Source organism: Pan paniscus, chromosome 1 (assembly GCF_029289425.2).
Source record: "Pan paniscus chromosome 1, NHGRI_mPanPan1-v2.0_pri, whole genome shotgun sequence".
NCBI classification, from domain to species: domain Eukaryota; kingdom Metazoa; phylum Chordata; class Mammalia; order Primates; family Hominidae; genus Pan; species Pan paniscus.
Genome location: NC_073249.2, coordinates 172,297,024 through 172,310,095, shown reverse-complemented (window position 1 = coordinate 172,310,095; position 13,072 = coordinate 172,297,024). Strand labels below are relative to the sequence as shown.

Below are 13,072 nucleotides of genomic sequence, written 5' to 3'. Positions count from 1 at the left end.
AATGAAGAATAAATAAATATAAAAGACAGCTATGAGTGTGTTGAGCCAAGGATTATGATTAATCCAGTTCTATGCATCTGAGAGTTATTAAAAACAAACAAGTAAATCAAAGACAAACAGATTCCCAGACTGGAACCAAGAAAAATCTAACATTATGAAATAAAAGTAAGAGCCATGCTTTGCACTCAGATATCAATTATCTAAACAGAATGCGGAGATTAACAGGGATTCATATAGGAAGAGTTCTAGAAGTTTTCATTGATAATGCAATGATCTTTTTTTTTTTTTTTTTATTGTTATTTTTATTTGAGACAGGGTCTTGTGCTGTCACCTGGGCTGGAGTGCAGTGGCATGATCTTAGTTCACTGCAAACTCTGCCTCCCAGGCTCAGGTGATTCTCTCATCTCAGCCTCCTGAGTAGCTGAGACCACAGGTGGGTGCCACCATGCCTGGCTAATTTTTGTATTTTTTGTAGAGATGGGGTCTTACTATGTTGCCCAGGCCGGTCTTGAACCCCTGAGCTCAAGTGATCCACCTGCCGTGGCCTCCCAAAGTGCTGGGATTACAGGTGTGAGCCGCTGTGCCTGGCCTGTTGTTTTTAAAGATGACAAAAATATAGTCTCAGGCTGTTTGAATATTATTACTAATTGAGTTTAAAATGGTGTTCTGACAATATTTATTTATTTATTATTATTATTTTTTGAGATGGAGTTTCACTCTTGTTGCCCAGGCTGGAGTGCAACGGTGTGATCTCAGCTCATTGCAATCTCTACTTCCCAGGTTCAAGCAATTCTCCTGCCTCAGCCTCCTGAGTAGCTGGGATTACAGGCGCCCACCACCATGCCTGGCTAATTTTTTATATTTTTAGTAGAGACAGGGTTTCACCATGTTGGCCAGGCTGGTCTCGAACTCCTTACCTCAGGTGATCCACCCACCTCGGCCTCCCAAAGTGCTGGGATTACAGATGAGAGTCACTGTGCCTGGCTGACAATATTTATTTATTTTTAAAATTTCCCCTCCTTAACAAGACTGCACTAAAATGACAGCAAAGAAAATAAAAAGGTACAAATCCACAATAATGAAGAGGCTGGAAGGGAGAGATATCAGCAAATAAAAAATTTCAACAAATTGTAGCAGTTAGCCAATAAAAAAGACACAAAAGAGATGGAGGAGTAGCCTAGCGTACTGTGGAGGTGGATGTAGCTAAGGAGGAAGGTGGTATGTCTTGCAGAACTGACTGATATGGTTTGGCTCTGTGTCCCCAACCAAACCTCATCTCGAATTGTAATCCTGGCGTGTTGGAGGAGGGGCCTGGTCGGAGGTGATTGGATGAGGGGGGTGGTTTCCTCCATGCTGTTCTCATGACAGTGAGGGAGTTCTCACGAGATCTGGTTGTTTGATAAGTGTTTGGCAGTTCTCCCTTTACTTTCTCTCTCCTGCCACCATGTAAGATGTGCCTTCCTTCCCCTTTGCCTTCCTCCATGACTGTAAGTTTCCTGAGGCCTCCCCAGCCATGAGGAACTGTGAGTCAATTAAATCCCTTTTCTTCATAAATTACCCAGTCTCAGGTAGTATCTTTATAGCAGTGTAGAAACGGACTAATATACCAATAGTTGCAGGACTAAAGGTGAGGATAAGAATTGGGCAGAGAGTTAGGGATTAAATGAAGGTCCTGTTGCATCTGAATGCCCAGAAACTTGGCATCTACCACACAGGAACACCATTTGAAGACTCTTCTCCAAAGAAATTGGATGGTCCCAGAAAAAAGACCTTTGCAAAAAGCCCTCTGGGGTCTCCCAGCATCATGACCTGTTTCCTACCCCAAATCCTGAATTTGCCTACTAGTAAGCCTCACCCTGTTCACACAGAGCTCCCAATCTATTGTCTCATTCTGAAATATGAACTGACAGCTCATCAGCATACATTTGAGAAAAGTCTGCACAAAGCAAAGGTCAGAAACAACCCTAGAGGAAACAGAACTCATTCAGGAGACAGAAGAGAACTCTAAAATACTTAATGTCTTCAGAGAGATTCAAAGTCATGCTTGCTTTGGCAGCACATATACTAAAATTGGAGATTCAAAGCCATCTTAGGTTCATACAACATGAGTAGATGCTTTGAAAAAGGAACAGACTGGCTGGGCCTGGTGGCTCACACCTGTAATCCCAGCACTTTGGGAGGCTGAGGCGGGCGGATCATGAGGTCAGGTGTTCGAGACCAGCCTGACCAACATGGTGAAACCCTGTCTCTACTAAAAATTCAAAAAAATGTAGCTGAGCATGGTGGCACTTGCCTGTAATCCCCGCTACTCAGGAGGCTGAGGCAGGAGAATCGCTTGAACCCAGGAGAGGCGAGGTTGCAGTGAGCAGAGATCACGCCACTGCACTCCAGCCTGGGCAACGGAGGGAGACTCCGTCTCAAAAAAACAAAAAACAAAAAACAAAAGAAAAAGGAACAGACTGGCCAGGCGTGGTGGCTCACACCTGTAATCCCAGCACTATGGGAGGCCAAGGTGGGTGGATCACCTGAGGTCAGGAGTTTGAGGCCAGCCTGGCCAACACAGTGAAACCCCATCTGTACTAAAAATACAAAAATTTGCCCGGTGTGGTGGTGTGTGCTTGTAATCCCAGCTACTCGGGAGGCTCAGGCAGAAGAATCGCTTGAACCTAAGAGGCAGAGGTTGCAGTGAGCTGAGATCGCACTACTGGACTTCAGCCTGGACGACAGAGCAAGACTCTGTTTCAGGGGGAAAAGAAAAGATAGAAAAAAAGAACAAACTAAACAATAATGGCAACAAAAAGAAAGTGTCCTTGAAAAGTAAAAAATATGACTGCTAAAATAGAAAAGTAAAATCATTGAGTAATTAAAATCAAATATTCCATAAATTAAAATGAGATGAAACAATGGAAATAGCAGTGGAAAGATAAGAGACACAGGATCAATTCAATAACAAACTAATAGGTATTCAGGGATGGAACAGAGGAACTTATCAAAGAAATAATATAAAAGAATTTCCTGGGCATAAGTCTATAGATGGAAAGGGCCTACCAAGTGCCCAGAAAAATGAATAAAATGAGAATCACATCTAGAAACATCATCAAGACTTCAGAAAACCTAGGATAAAGAGAAACCCCTAAAAGCTTCTAGAGAGAAAAAAATATTCCAGATTACTTACTGTGTTAGGATTAGTTTCAGTCGCAAGGGACAGACTTCCTCAAATATCAATGGCTTAAGTAAGGCAAATGTTTAGGTAATAATAAGGCAAATAAGGTAAAAGTCTTCCTCTTTCTCACATGCAATAAACACAGGCAATTCAGGCTGGTATGACATCTCCATGACTACCAGAAACCTGGCTGCCTCTTTCTTGAGTTTCCATTATCCCCAAAATGCTGCTTTCACCTATGGTCCAAGATGGCTGCTTGGGCACCTGCCAACATGTTTATGTTCCAGGTAGCAAGAAGGAGGCAGCAGGGGAGAAAGGCATGTCCCTTCCTGCTTTAAGAATGCATCCCAGAAGTTGTATACACCACTTTCACTTACATCCTACTGGTCAGATCTTGGTTATCTGCATATCTACTGGTCACACTTAGATGCAGGGAAGGCAGGCACATGCAGTCTTTATTTTGAGTGGCATGTGCACGGTTAAAATTCAGGATTCTAATACTGAGGAAGAAAAACAATAGATATTAGGGGATGATCAGAAGTCTCTGTGTCACATTTACAAAGGAAAATAGTCAGAATGGATTTTTTTTTAGAGGCAGGGTCTCACTCTGTCACCCAGGCTGGAGTGCAGTGATGTGATCACAACTCACTGCAGCCTTGACCTCCCAGGCTTAAGCAATCCTCCTGCCCCAGCCTCTCAAGTAGCTGGGACCACAGGTGTGCACCATTATGACTGGCTAATTAACAAAAAAATATTTTTGTAGAGATGGAGTCTCCCTATGTTGCCCAGGCTGGTCTCGAACTCCTGGGCTCAAGTGATTCTCCTGCCTTGGCCTCCCAAAGTGCTGAGATTACAGACGTGGGCCACCGCATTTGGCCCCTCCTTGACTTAAATGTGTGTATCTTGGGCCAGCAGCCTTTGTTGGGTGTGCTGGTTGTTTTCTTATAGTCTCCCAGCTCTAAGATCGCCCTTGTGCATTATGGTCTGTCTTGACCAAAACTCAGCAAACCACCGTTTCCCAGGTGTCCTTGCCAGTTGGCTTCCTGTTAGGTTCTTCTGCTGGGAGGAACTGGCAGATGATCTCAAGGTAAGAGGAGAAACAGGACTTCGTTCCAGCAGCAAGGGACAGCAATGGCTTCAGCCCCTGGCTTCCTTTGGCTGTCTCAGCACCACCCATATCCAGTCCCCTCAGAAGTTTCAGTGCCATCTGGCCACATCTCTTAGCGGTGTGAAGACCAGTCCCCCAGAGGTCCCATTCCCAGCTACTCAGATATCCACACACCAGCCGGGTGATGCCCCTTGAAAATCTGTAGCAGCCATGTGGGGCCTCCCCTCCAAGCAGTTAGGTTCTAGTAGCCATGCCTCTTCCCTTTTATTCCTGATTTGGCATTTACTAGTATCTGATTACTTCTTTCCCAGGAGTGGCAGCTGCTTTTTGTAGTTACTAATATCTGGGTGATATCAACATCCCCTTTTTGTTTTTGCAAACTCCCAATATCTGTGTAACACCAATTCCCTACATTAAATTACCTGTGTCTGAGATTCCTTAGTTTCTGTTTTCCTGGACCTGATAGAGTGGGGAAGCCACCTCTTTAGCTCCCTTTCTCTGAATTATTTTGTCTAGTTGAAAGATTTACTGGGTGCTATGCTCTTAACTGGACCTTTACTGTGAGACACTGTAATGCATTTAGAGGTTTTATTTTATTTTTTTGAGACAGGTTCTGTTGCCCAGATCATGGTTCACTGTAGGCTCAAACTCCTAGGCTCAAGGGGCCCTCCCACCTCAGCTTCCTGAGTAGCTGGGACCACAGGTGTGCCACCATGCCTAGCTAATTTAAAAATTTTTTTGTTGAGATGGGGGTCTCATGATGTTGCCCAGACTGGTCTTGAACTCCTGGGCTTAAGTGATTCTCCTGCCGTGGCCTCCCAAAGTGCTGGGATTACAGGCTTGATCCAGTGTCTGGCCGCACTTAGAGGTTTTAACAAGAGGGTGACGGCAATACTTCTGCTTCTGCCTAGGCTTTTTCACTCAAAAATCTCCTCACTTTCATCAGCTATAGATTGAGATTGAGAAGTAATCCTGTAAATCCTGATGTCTGGATTCTTTCTGTTTGATTTCATTCTTGCTGGTAAACTGGGCAATTATTTTCTGAGGCTAATAATTTTTGGAGTACCTTGTCAAATATAGCCAACAGCAACCAATACACACTACTAATGTTCTGTTGCTAACCTCTTTTTGTTTTTTTTTTGAGATGGAGTCTCCCTCTGTTGCCCAGGCTGGAGTGCAGTGGCATAATCTCGGCTCACTGCAACTTCCGCCCTCTGGGCTCAAGTGATTCTCCCGTCTCAGCCCTCTAGTAGCTGGGACTATAGGCGTGCACCACCATCGCTTGGCTAATTTTCATATTTTTAGTAGAGACAGTGTTTCACCATGTTGGCCAGGCTGGTCTCGAACTCCTGACCTCAAACAATCCACCTGCCTCGGCCTCCCAAAGTGTTGGGATTACAGGCGTGAGCCACCACGCCTGGCCATATTTCAGATTTGGTTACAGTGCCACTCCACTTCTGGTACCAATTTCCACGTCAGTTGGGAGAAGCTAGGTTATGAAGAGTTAACAAACACCCCCACAATCTCAATGCTTTACCACCAACGAAGGTGGTAATGAATGAGACGTAATGAATGAGAGTATTTGTGAACAGCACTGATGACCACCATACCAGTAAGCTTAGAGAGCAACCAGGCCAGATTGATTAGGAGGATGGAGGGGTCTGAGAAGATAAAAAGGGGATCCGTTAGACCATCTGACATGATAGAGCACAGAGAGGTGCAACTGTCCAGACCTAATGAATGAGAATAACTTAAGGAAAACAGTACAAGAGAAAAGAAAGTAGAAACTCTGGGAAAAACAAACTGTTCTATAAGAAAGGAAGGGAAATGATAGTACCTAATTTGTCTCTGAAATAAATTAGTTATTTATCAGCTATTCTCATAGCTGATAATAATGTAAATGCTGCCAGGCGAGGTAGCTCACGCCTGTAATCCTAGCACTTTGGGAGGCTGAGGTGGGCTGATCACTTGAGGCCAGGAGTTCGAGACCAGCCTGGCCAACATGGTGAAACCCCGTCTCTACTAAAAATACAAAAATTAGCTGGACGTCGTGGCACACACTTGTAATCCCAGCTACTCAGGGGGCTGACGCAGGAGAATCACTTGAACTCGGGAGGTGAAGGTTGCAATGAGCCGAGACTGCACCACTCTGGGTGAGATTCTAGCTCTGGGCGACAGAGTGCGACTCGGTCTCAAAAAAAAAAAAAATCAAATGCTGTATATTAGGGTCAATCTGTAGTAAGGTTTGCAGATGTAATTATGGTTATAGAACAGAATTTAATGTTAACAACTTTGAAAATTTGAAAGTTCAAACAAAGTAAGAGAGGTAGAAAGGGGAGAGGAAAGTTAAAGGGGAAAGAAAGGGGCCTCATGTCCTCATTTTACAAAATGGGAAGTCATACACTATTATCTAAGATTATGGAACAATGGAAAAGAGTTTATTTGCAAAGGTAGGGAGTGAAAAACACTGATGGAGCATTGTTGGGGTTGGGAGAGAGAAGAGTTATGGTGCTGGTATGTGTTAATTTATTATCTATTATGGATGATCATCTACAGATAATGTTTAAAATTGATAAAGCAAGGAATTGCTGCATAAGCACATTATTTTGAAAAATGGAAATGGCAGCTAGAAAAAATAGCTAAAAGAACTAAAAAATGGTTGTGTCTTAGGAGCAGGACTAGCATTCAGGGGAGAGAGGTACAGATGAACTGCTTTTTAGTATGAATCTGTCAATAATATTTAATTTGAAAATCATGTGCTTATATTTCTTAGGTTAAAAAGCCATTTAAAATACAGATACAAAAATTTGGCCGGGCGTGGTGGCTCACGCCTGTAATCCCAGCACTTTGGGAGGCCGAGGTGGACGGATCACGAGGTCAGGAGATCGAGACCATCCTGGCTAACACGTGAAACCCCGTCTCTACTAAAAAAATACGAAAAATTAGCCAGGCGTGGTGGTGGGCGCCTGTAGTCCCAGCTACTCGGGAGGCTGAGGCAGAAGAATGGTGTGAACCCTGGAGGTGGAGCTTGCAGTGAGCCGAGATTGCGCCACTGCACTCCAGCCTGGGCGACGGAGCAAGACTCTGTCTCAAAAAAAAGAAAAAAAAAATTAGCTGGGCATGGTGGCTCACACCTGTAATCCCAGCTACTCGGGAGGCTGAGGCAAGAGAATTGCTTGAACCCAGGAGGTGGAGGTTGTAGTAAGCCAAGATTGTGCCATTGCACTCCAGCCCGGGCGACGGAGCTAGACCCTGTCTCAAAAAAAAAAAAAAAAAAAAAGTAGCATACAATTTTTTTTTTTTTTTTGAAACAGGGTCTCTGGGGGGAGGGGGGAGGGATAGCATTAGGAGATATACCTAATGCTAAATGACGAGTTAATGGGTGCAGCACACCAGCATGGCACATGTATACATATGTAACTAACTGGCACATTGTGCACATGTACCCTAAAACTTAAAGTATAATAATAATTAAAAAAAATAATAATTTTCTTAATTATATTGTTGAGATTATAATGTATGTATATGTAATAAATAACAGGAAAATAAGAAGAAGAAGAAAAAAAGAAACAGGGTCTCACTCTGTCACCTGGGGTGTGATCACGGCTTACTGCAGCCTTGATCTCCCTGCGTTCAGGCGATCCTCCTACCTCAGCTTCTCAAGTAGCTGGGACTACGGGTTGGTGCCACCACGCCCGGCTATTTTTTTGATTTTTTTGTAGAGACGAGGTTTTGCCATGTTGCTCGGGCTGGTCTCAAACTCGTAGGCTCAAGCATAGTGAGCTGGTTAGTGGCAGAACTGGATTCAAACACAGGTCTTTTGACTTTCAGTCTAGGGCTCGACTCGCTTGCTCCACAAGCTACTCAATAAACATTTATTGAGCACATACTTTGGTCTGGATATGGTGCCAGGTGCTAGGACCAAGATGAATAAGTCCTCTTGTATTGTTCATAGATTGCACACAGTCTAGAGCCTATTTGTTTTTTTTTTTTTTTTTTGGAGATGGAGTCTGGCTCAGTCACCCAGGCTGGAGTGCAGTGGCGCGATCTCGGCTCACTGCAAGCTCCGCCTCCCAGGTTCACGCCATTCTCCTGCCTCAGCCTCCCGAGTAGCTGGGACTACAGGTGCCCGCCACCATGCCTGGCTAATTTTTTTGTATTTTTAGTAGAGACTGGGTTTCACCGTGTTAGCCAGGATGGTCTCGATCTCCTGTGATCACCGCGCCCGGCCCTAGTTTTTTTTTTAATTGACACATAAAAATCATATGTGGCCTGGCGTGGTGGCTCACGCCTGTAATCCCAGCACTTTAGGAGACCAAGGCAGGCGGATCACGAGGTCAGGAGATCGAGACTATCCTGGCCAACATGGTGAAACCCCGTCCCTACTAAAAATACAAAAATTAGCTGGGCATGGTGGCATGTGCCTGTAATCCCAGCTACTCGGGGAGCTGAGGCAGGAGAATCGCTTGAACCAGGGAGTCGGAGGTTGCAGTGAGCCAAGATTGTGCCACTGCACTCCAGCTTGGCAACAGAGCAAGACTCCATCTCAAAAAAAAAAAAAAACAAAAAACAAAAAACCGTATGTATTTATGGTATACTACATTATATTTTGAAATATATATACATTGTGGAATGGCCAAATCAAGCTAATTAACACACATATTACCTCACATATTTATGTATTTGTACTGAGAACATGTGTTATTGGTATTTTGATAGGGATTGCATTGAATCTGTAGATTGCTTTGAGTAGTATGGACACTTTAATAATATTAATTCTTCCAGTTCATGAACATGGGATATCTTTCAATTTATTTGTGTCTTCTTCAATTTCTTTCATCAATGTTTTTAGAGTTTTCAGTGTATAGCTCTTTCACCTCATTGGTTAAATTTATTCTTAAAATAAAATAACACAGTTCTAAATAACGCATGGGTCAAGAAGTCATAAGAGAGATAAGAAATTGTTTCAATCTAAGTGAAAACACAATGTTGGCCAGATGCAGTGGCTCACACCTGTAATCCCAGCACTTTGGAAGGCCGAGGTAGGCAGACCACTTAAGCTCAGGAGTTCGAGACCAGCCTGGGCAACATGGCAAAACCCCGTATCTACAAAAAATACAAAAATTACCTGGGCCTGGTGGCATACCTCTGAAGTCCCAACTACTCAGGAGGCTGAGGTGGATCACTTGAGCCTGGGAGGTGGAGGTTGCAGTGAGCCAAGATTGCACCACTGCACTCCAGCCTGGCAACAGAGCCAACCCTGTCTCAAAAAAAAAAAAAAAAAAAAAGAAGAAGAAAAAAGTTAACTCCTTTGGAATTTAGCTAAGGCAGTGTTTGAGGAAATTATATAGCATTAAACACTTAAGTTAGAAAAAAGGAAAGGTCTCTTATAAATTACCTAAGCTTCCGTCTATACAAAACCAGAAAGTGGCAGAAGAGAGGATATAATAAAGATAAATGTAGAAATTAATAAACATAAGACAAAAAGGCAATAGGAAAAATCAATGAAACAAAAATTTGGTACTTTGAGAAGATTAATGAAATTGAGCAAATTGCTGATTAGGAAAAAGAAGACATAAATTGTCAATCTCAGAAATGATAGATTTCTACAGATTTGATGGACATTAACTAGGTAATAAGGAAATATTGTGAATAACTTTATGCCAATGAATTGGAAATTTTTGATGAAGTACAGAAAGATACAAAGCACCAAAGCTCATTCAAGAAGAAACAGGTCACTTATATAGCTCTGTATCTATAAGAAATTGAATGTGTAGTATAAAAATTTCCCACGAGGCTGGGCACAATGGCTCACACCTGTAATCCCAGCAATTTGGGAGGCCAAGGAGGGCAGATGGCGAGGTCAGGAGATTGAGACCATGCTGGCCAACGTGGTGAAACCCTGTCTCTACTAAAAATACAAAAATTAGCTGGGTGTGGTGGTGCGTGCCTGTAATCCCAGCTGCCTGGGCGGCTGAGGCAGGAGAATCACTTGAACCTGGGAGGCGGAGGTTGCAGTGAGCCAAGATCACGCTACTGCACTCCAGCCTGGTGAAAGAGCGAGACTCCGTCTCAAACAAACAAACAAAAGTTTCCCACGAAGATTACGTCACATAATGACTTTGCTGGTGAATTTTATCAAACATTTAAGGAATAAATAATAGCAATTCACAAAGTCATTTGGGAAACTGAAAAGAAGGGAACACTTCCCAACTCATTCTATGAGGTTAGCATTACCCCGATATTACAACCAGGTAAAAATATTACAAAGAAAGAAATCTGCAGAACAATATCCATAATTAAATAGATGCAAAAAATTTTAACAAATCAACACCACTAATATATAGAAAGTAAGATACATCATTACACAATGCATAATCTCAAGAGTGAAAGATTAGTTTAATATTTGAAAATTATTCAGTGTAATTTACCAAGTTAATTTACTAAAAAGGATAAACCATGTGATCATCTCAATAGATACAGGGAAGCATTTGGTGAAATCCAACATCTGTTCATGACAAAAACTTGCAGCAAATTAGGAATAGAAGGAAGGGAACTTCTGCAACCTGTTAAAGCGCATCTACAAAAAAACCTATCTCTAATGTTATGCTTAATTATGAAAGAGTGAGTGCCCTTCTCTCTTAGATCAGGAACAATGCAAAGATGTCCTGTTTTTCCCACTTCTGTTCAACGTCATGCTGGAGTGTGTAATCATACTATGGAACCGTGATAATGAAATCCAGAATAAAGAAGATTTTATCCGGAATAAAGAAGAAGGGAGTTAATCTCTACACAATAAATAAAATATTCCTAAATTGGGAGAAATCTAAAAATAAATAAATGAATAAAAATAAAGACATGCAGATTGGAAATGAAGAGGTAAAACTATTTGCAGACAACATGGTCATCTATAAAGAAAATTCTGAGGAATCTACAAAATACTGCTAAAAGTATGTGAGTTTAGTAAGTTTCAAGACACATACTCAACATACCAAAATCAATGGTATTTCTACATGCTTACAACCTTCTGCTTGAAATTGAAATGTTAAAAGTACATTTATGATAGTATTAATATGGGAAATACTTAGTGACAAATCTGCCAGAAGATACGCAAGACCTGGATCATTAAAGTCTCTCTTCCCCCTGCCATCATGTCTAAGTCAGAATCTCCTAAAGAGCCCGAACAGCTGCAGAAACTCCTCACTGGAGGGTTGAGCATTGAAGCAACCAATGAGAGCCTGAGGAGCCATTTTGAGCAATGGGGAACGCTCACGGACTGTGTGGTCCTGAGAGATCCAAACACTAAGTGCTCCAGGGGCTTTGGGTTTGTCACATATGCCACTGTGGAGGAGGTGGATGCAGCCACAAATGCAAGGCCACACAAGGTGGATGGAAGAGTTGTGGAAACAAAGAGAGCTGTCTCAAGAGAAGATTCCCAAAGACCAGGTGCTCACTTAACTGTGAAAAAGGTATTTGTTGGTGGTATTAAAGAAGACACTGAAGAACATCACCTAAGAGATTATTTTCAATAGTTTGGAAAAATGGAAGTGATTGAAATCATGACTGACCATGGCAGTGGCAAGAAAAGGGACTTTGCCTTTGTAACCTTTGATGACCATGACTCCGTGGATAAGACTGTCATTCAGAAATACCATATTGTGAATGGCCACAACTGTGAAGTTAGGAAAGCCCTGTCAAAGCAAGAGATGGCTAGTGCTTCATCCAGCCAAAGAGGTCGAAGAGGTTCTGGAAATTTTGGTGGTGGTTGTAGAGGTGGTTTTGGTGGGAATGACAACTTTGGTCATGGAGGAAACTTTAGTGGTCATGGTGGCTTTGGTGGCAGCCAGGGTGGTGGTGGATATGGTGGCAGTGGGGATGGCTATAATGGATTTGGTAATGATGGAAGCAATTTTGGAAGTGGTGGAAGCTACAGTGATTTTGGCAATTACAGCAATCAGTCTTCAGATTTTGGACCCAAGAAGGGAGAAAACTTTGGAGGCAGAAGCTCTGGCCCCTATGGTGGTGGAGGCCAATACTTTGCCTAACCACAAAACCAAGGTGGCTATGACAGTTCCAGTAGCAACAGTAGCTATGCCAGTGGCAGAAGATTTTAATTACTGACAGGAAAGAAAGCTTAGCAGGAGAGGAGAGCCAGAGAAGGGACAGGGAAGCTACGGGTTACAACAGATTTGTGAACTCAGCCTAGCAGGGCCTAGCTGTTACAAAGAAGACATTGTTTAGACCATACTTATGTCTATGGGCGAAGAACTTGAGGACTGTATTTATCACTAATTGTGTTAACAGGTTATTTTAGTTCCTGTTCTGTGGAAGGTGTAAAGCATTCCAAAAAAGGGTTTTAACGCAGATTTTTTTTTTGCACCCACGCTGTTGACTGCTAAATGTAATAGTCTGATTATGATGCTGAATAAATGCATCTTAAAAAAAAGATATGCAAGACCTGTAGCTTGAAATTACAATACACTGCCGAGAGAAATTAAAGAAAATCTAAATAGATAGAGAGATATATCATGTTCATCAATCAAAATTATTAATCTCAGTTCTCTCCAAATTAACCTATAGATTCGACATAATCCCAACCAAAATCCAAGCAGGCTTTTAAAAAAGAAATGGATAAGCTGATTCTAAAATTTAAGTAAAATGCAAAGTACTCAGAATAGTCAAAACAACTTTGAAAAAGAAAAACAAAGTTGAAGGACCTACACTACCTGATTTCAAGATGGTACAGTAATTGGGGAAATGTAGTATTGGCTTAAACATAGACATATAGGGCCAGGCGAAGT

At 42.3% G+C, this 13,072-nt stretch overlaps 1 pseudogene; it reads left to right on the top strand.

Moving 5' to 3' along the window:
* Positions 1 to 11,422: 11,422 nt before the first annotated feature.
* On the top strand, positions 11,423 to 12,385 carry LOC100976442 (heterogeneous nuclear ribonucleoprotein A1-like; annotated as a pseudogene).
* Positions 12,386 to 13,072: the final 687 nt, after the last annotated feature.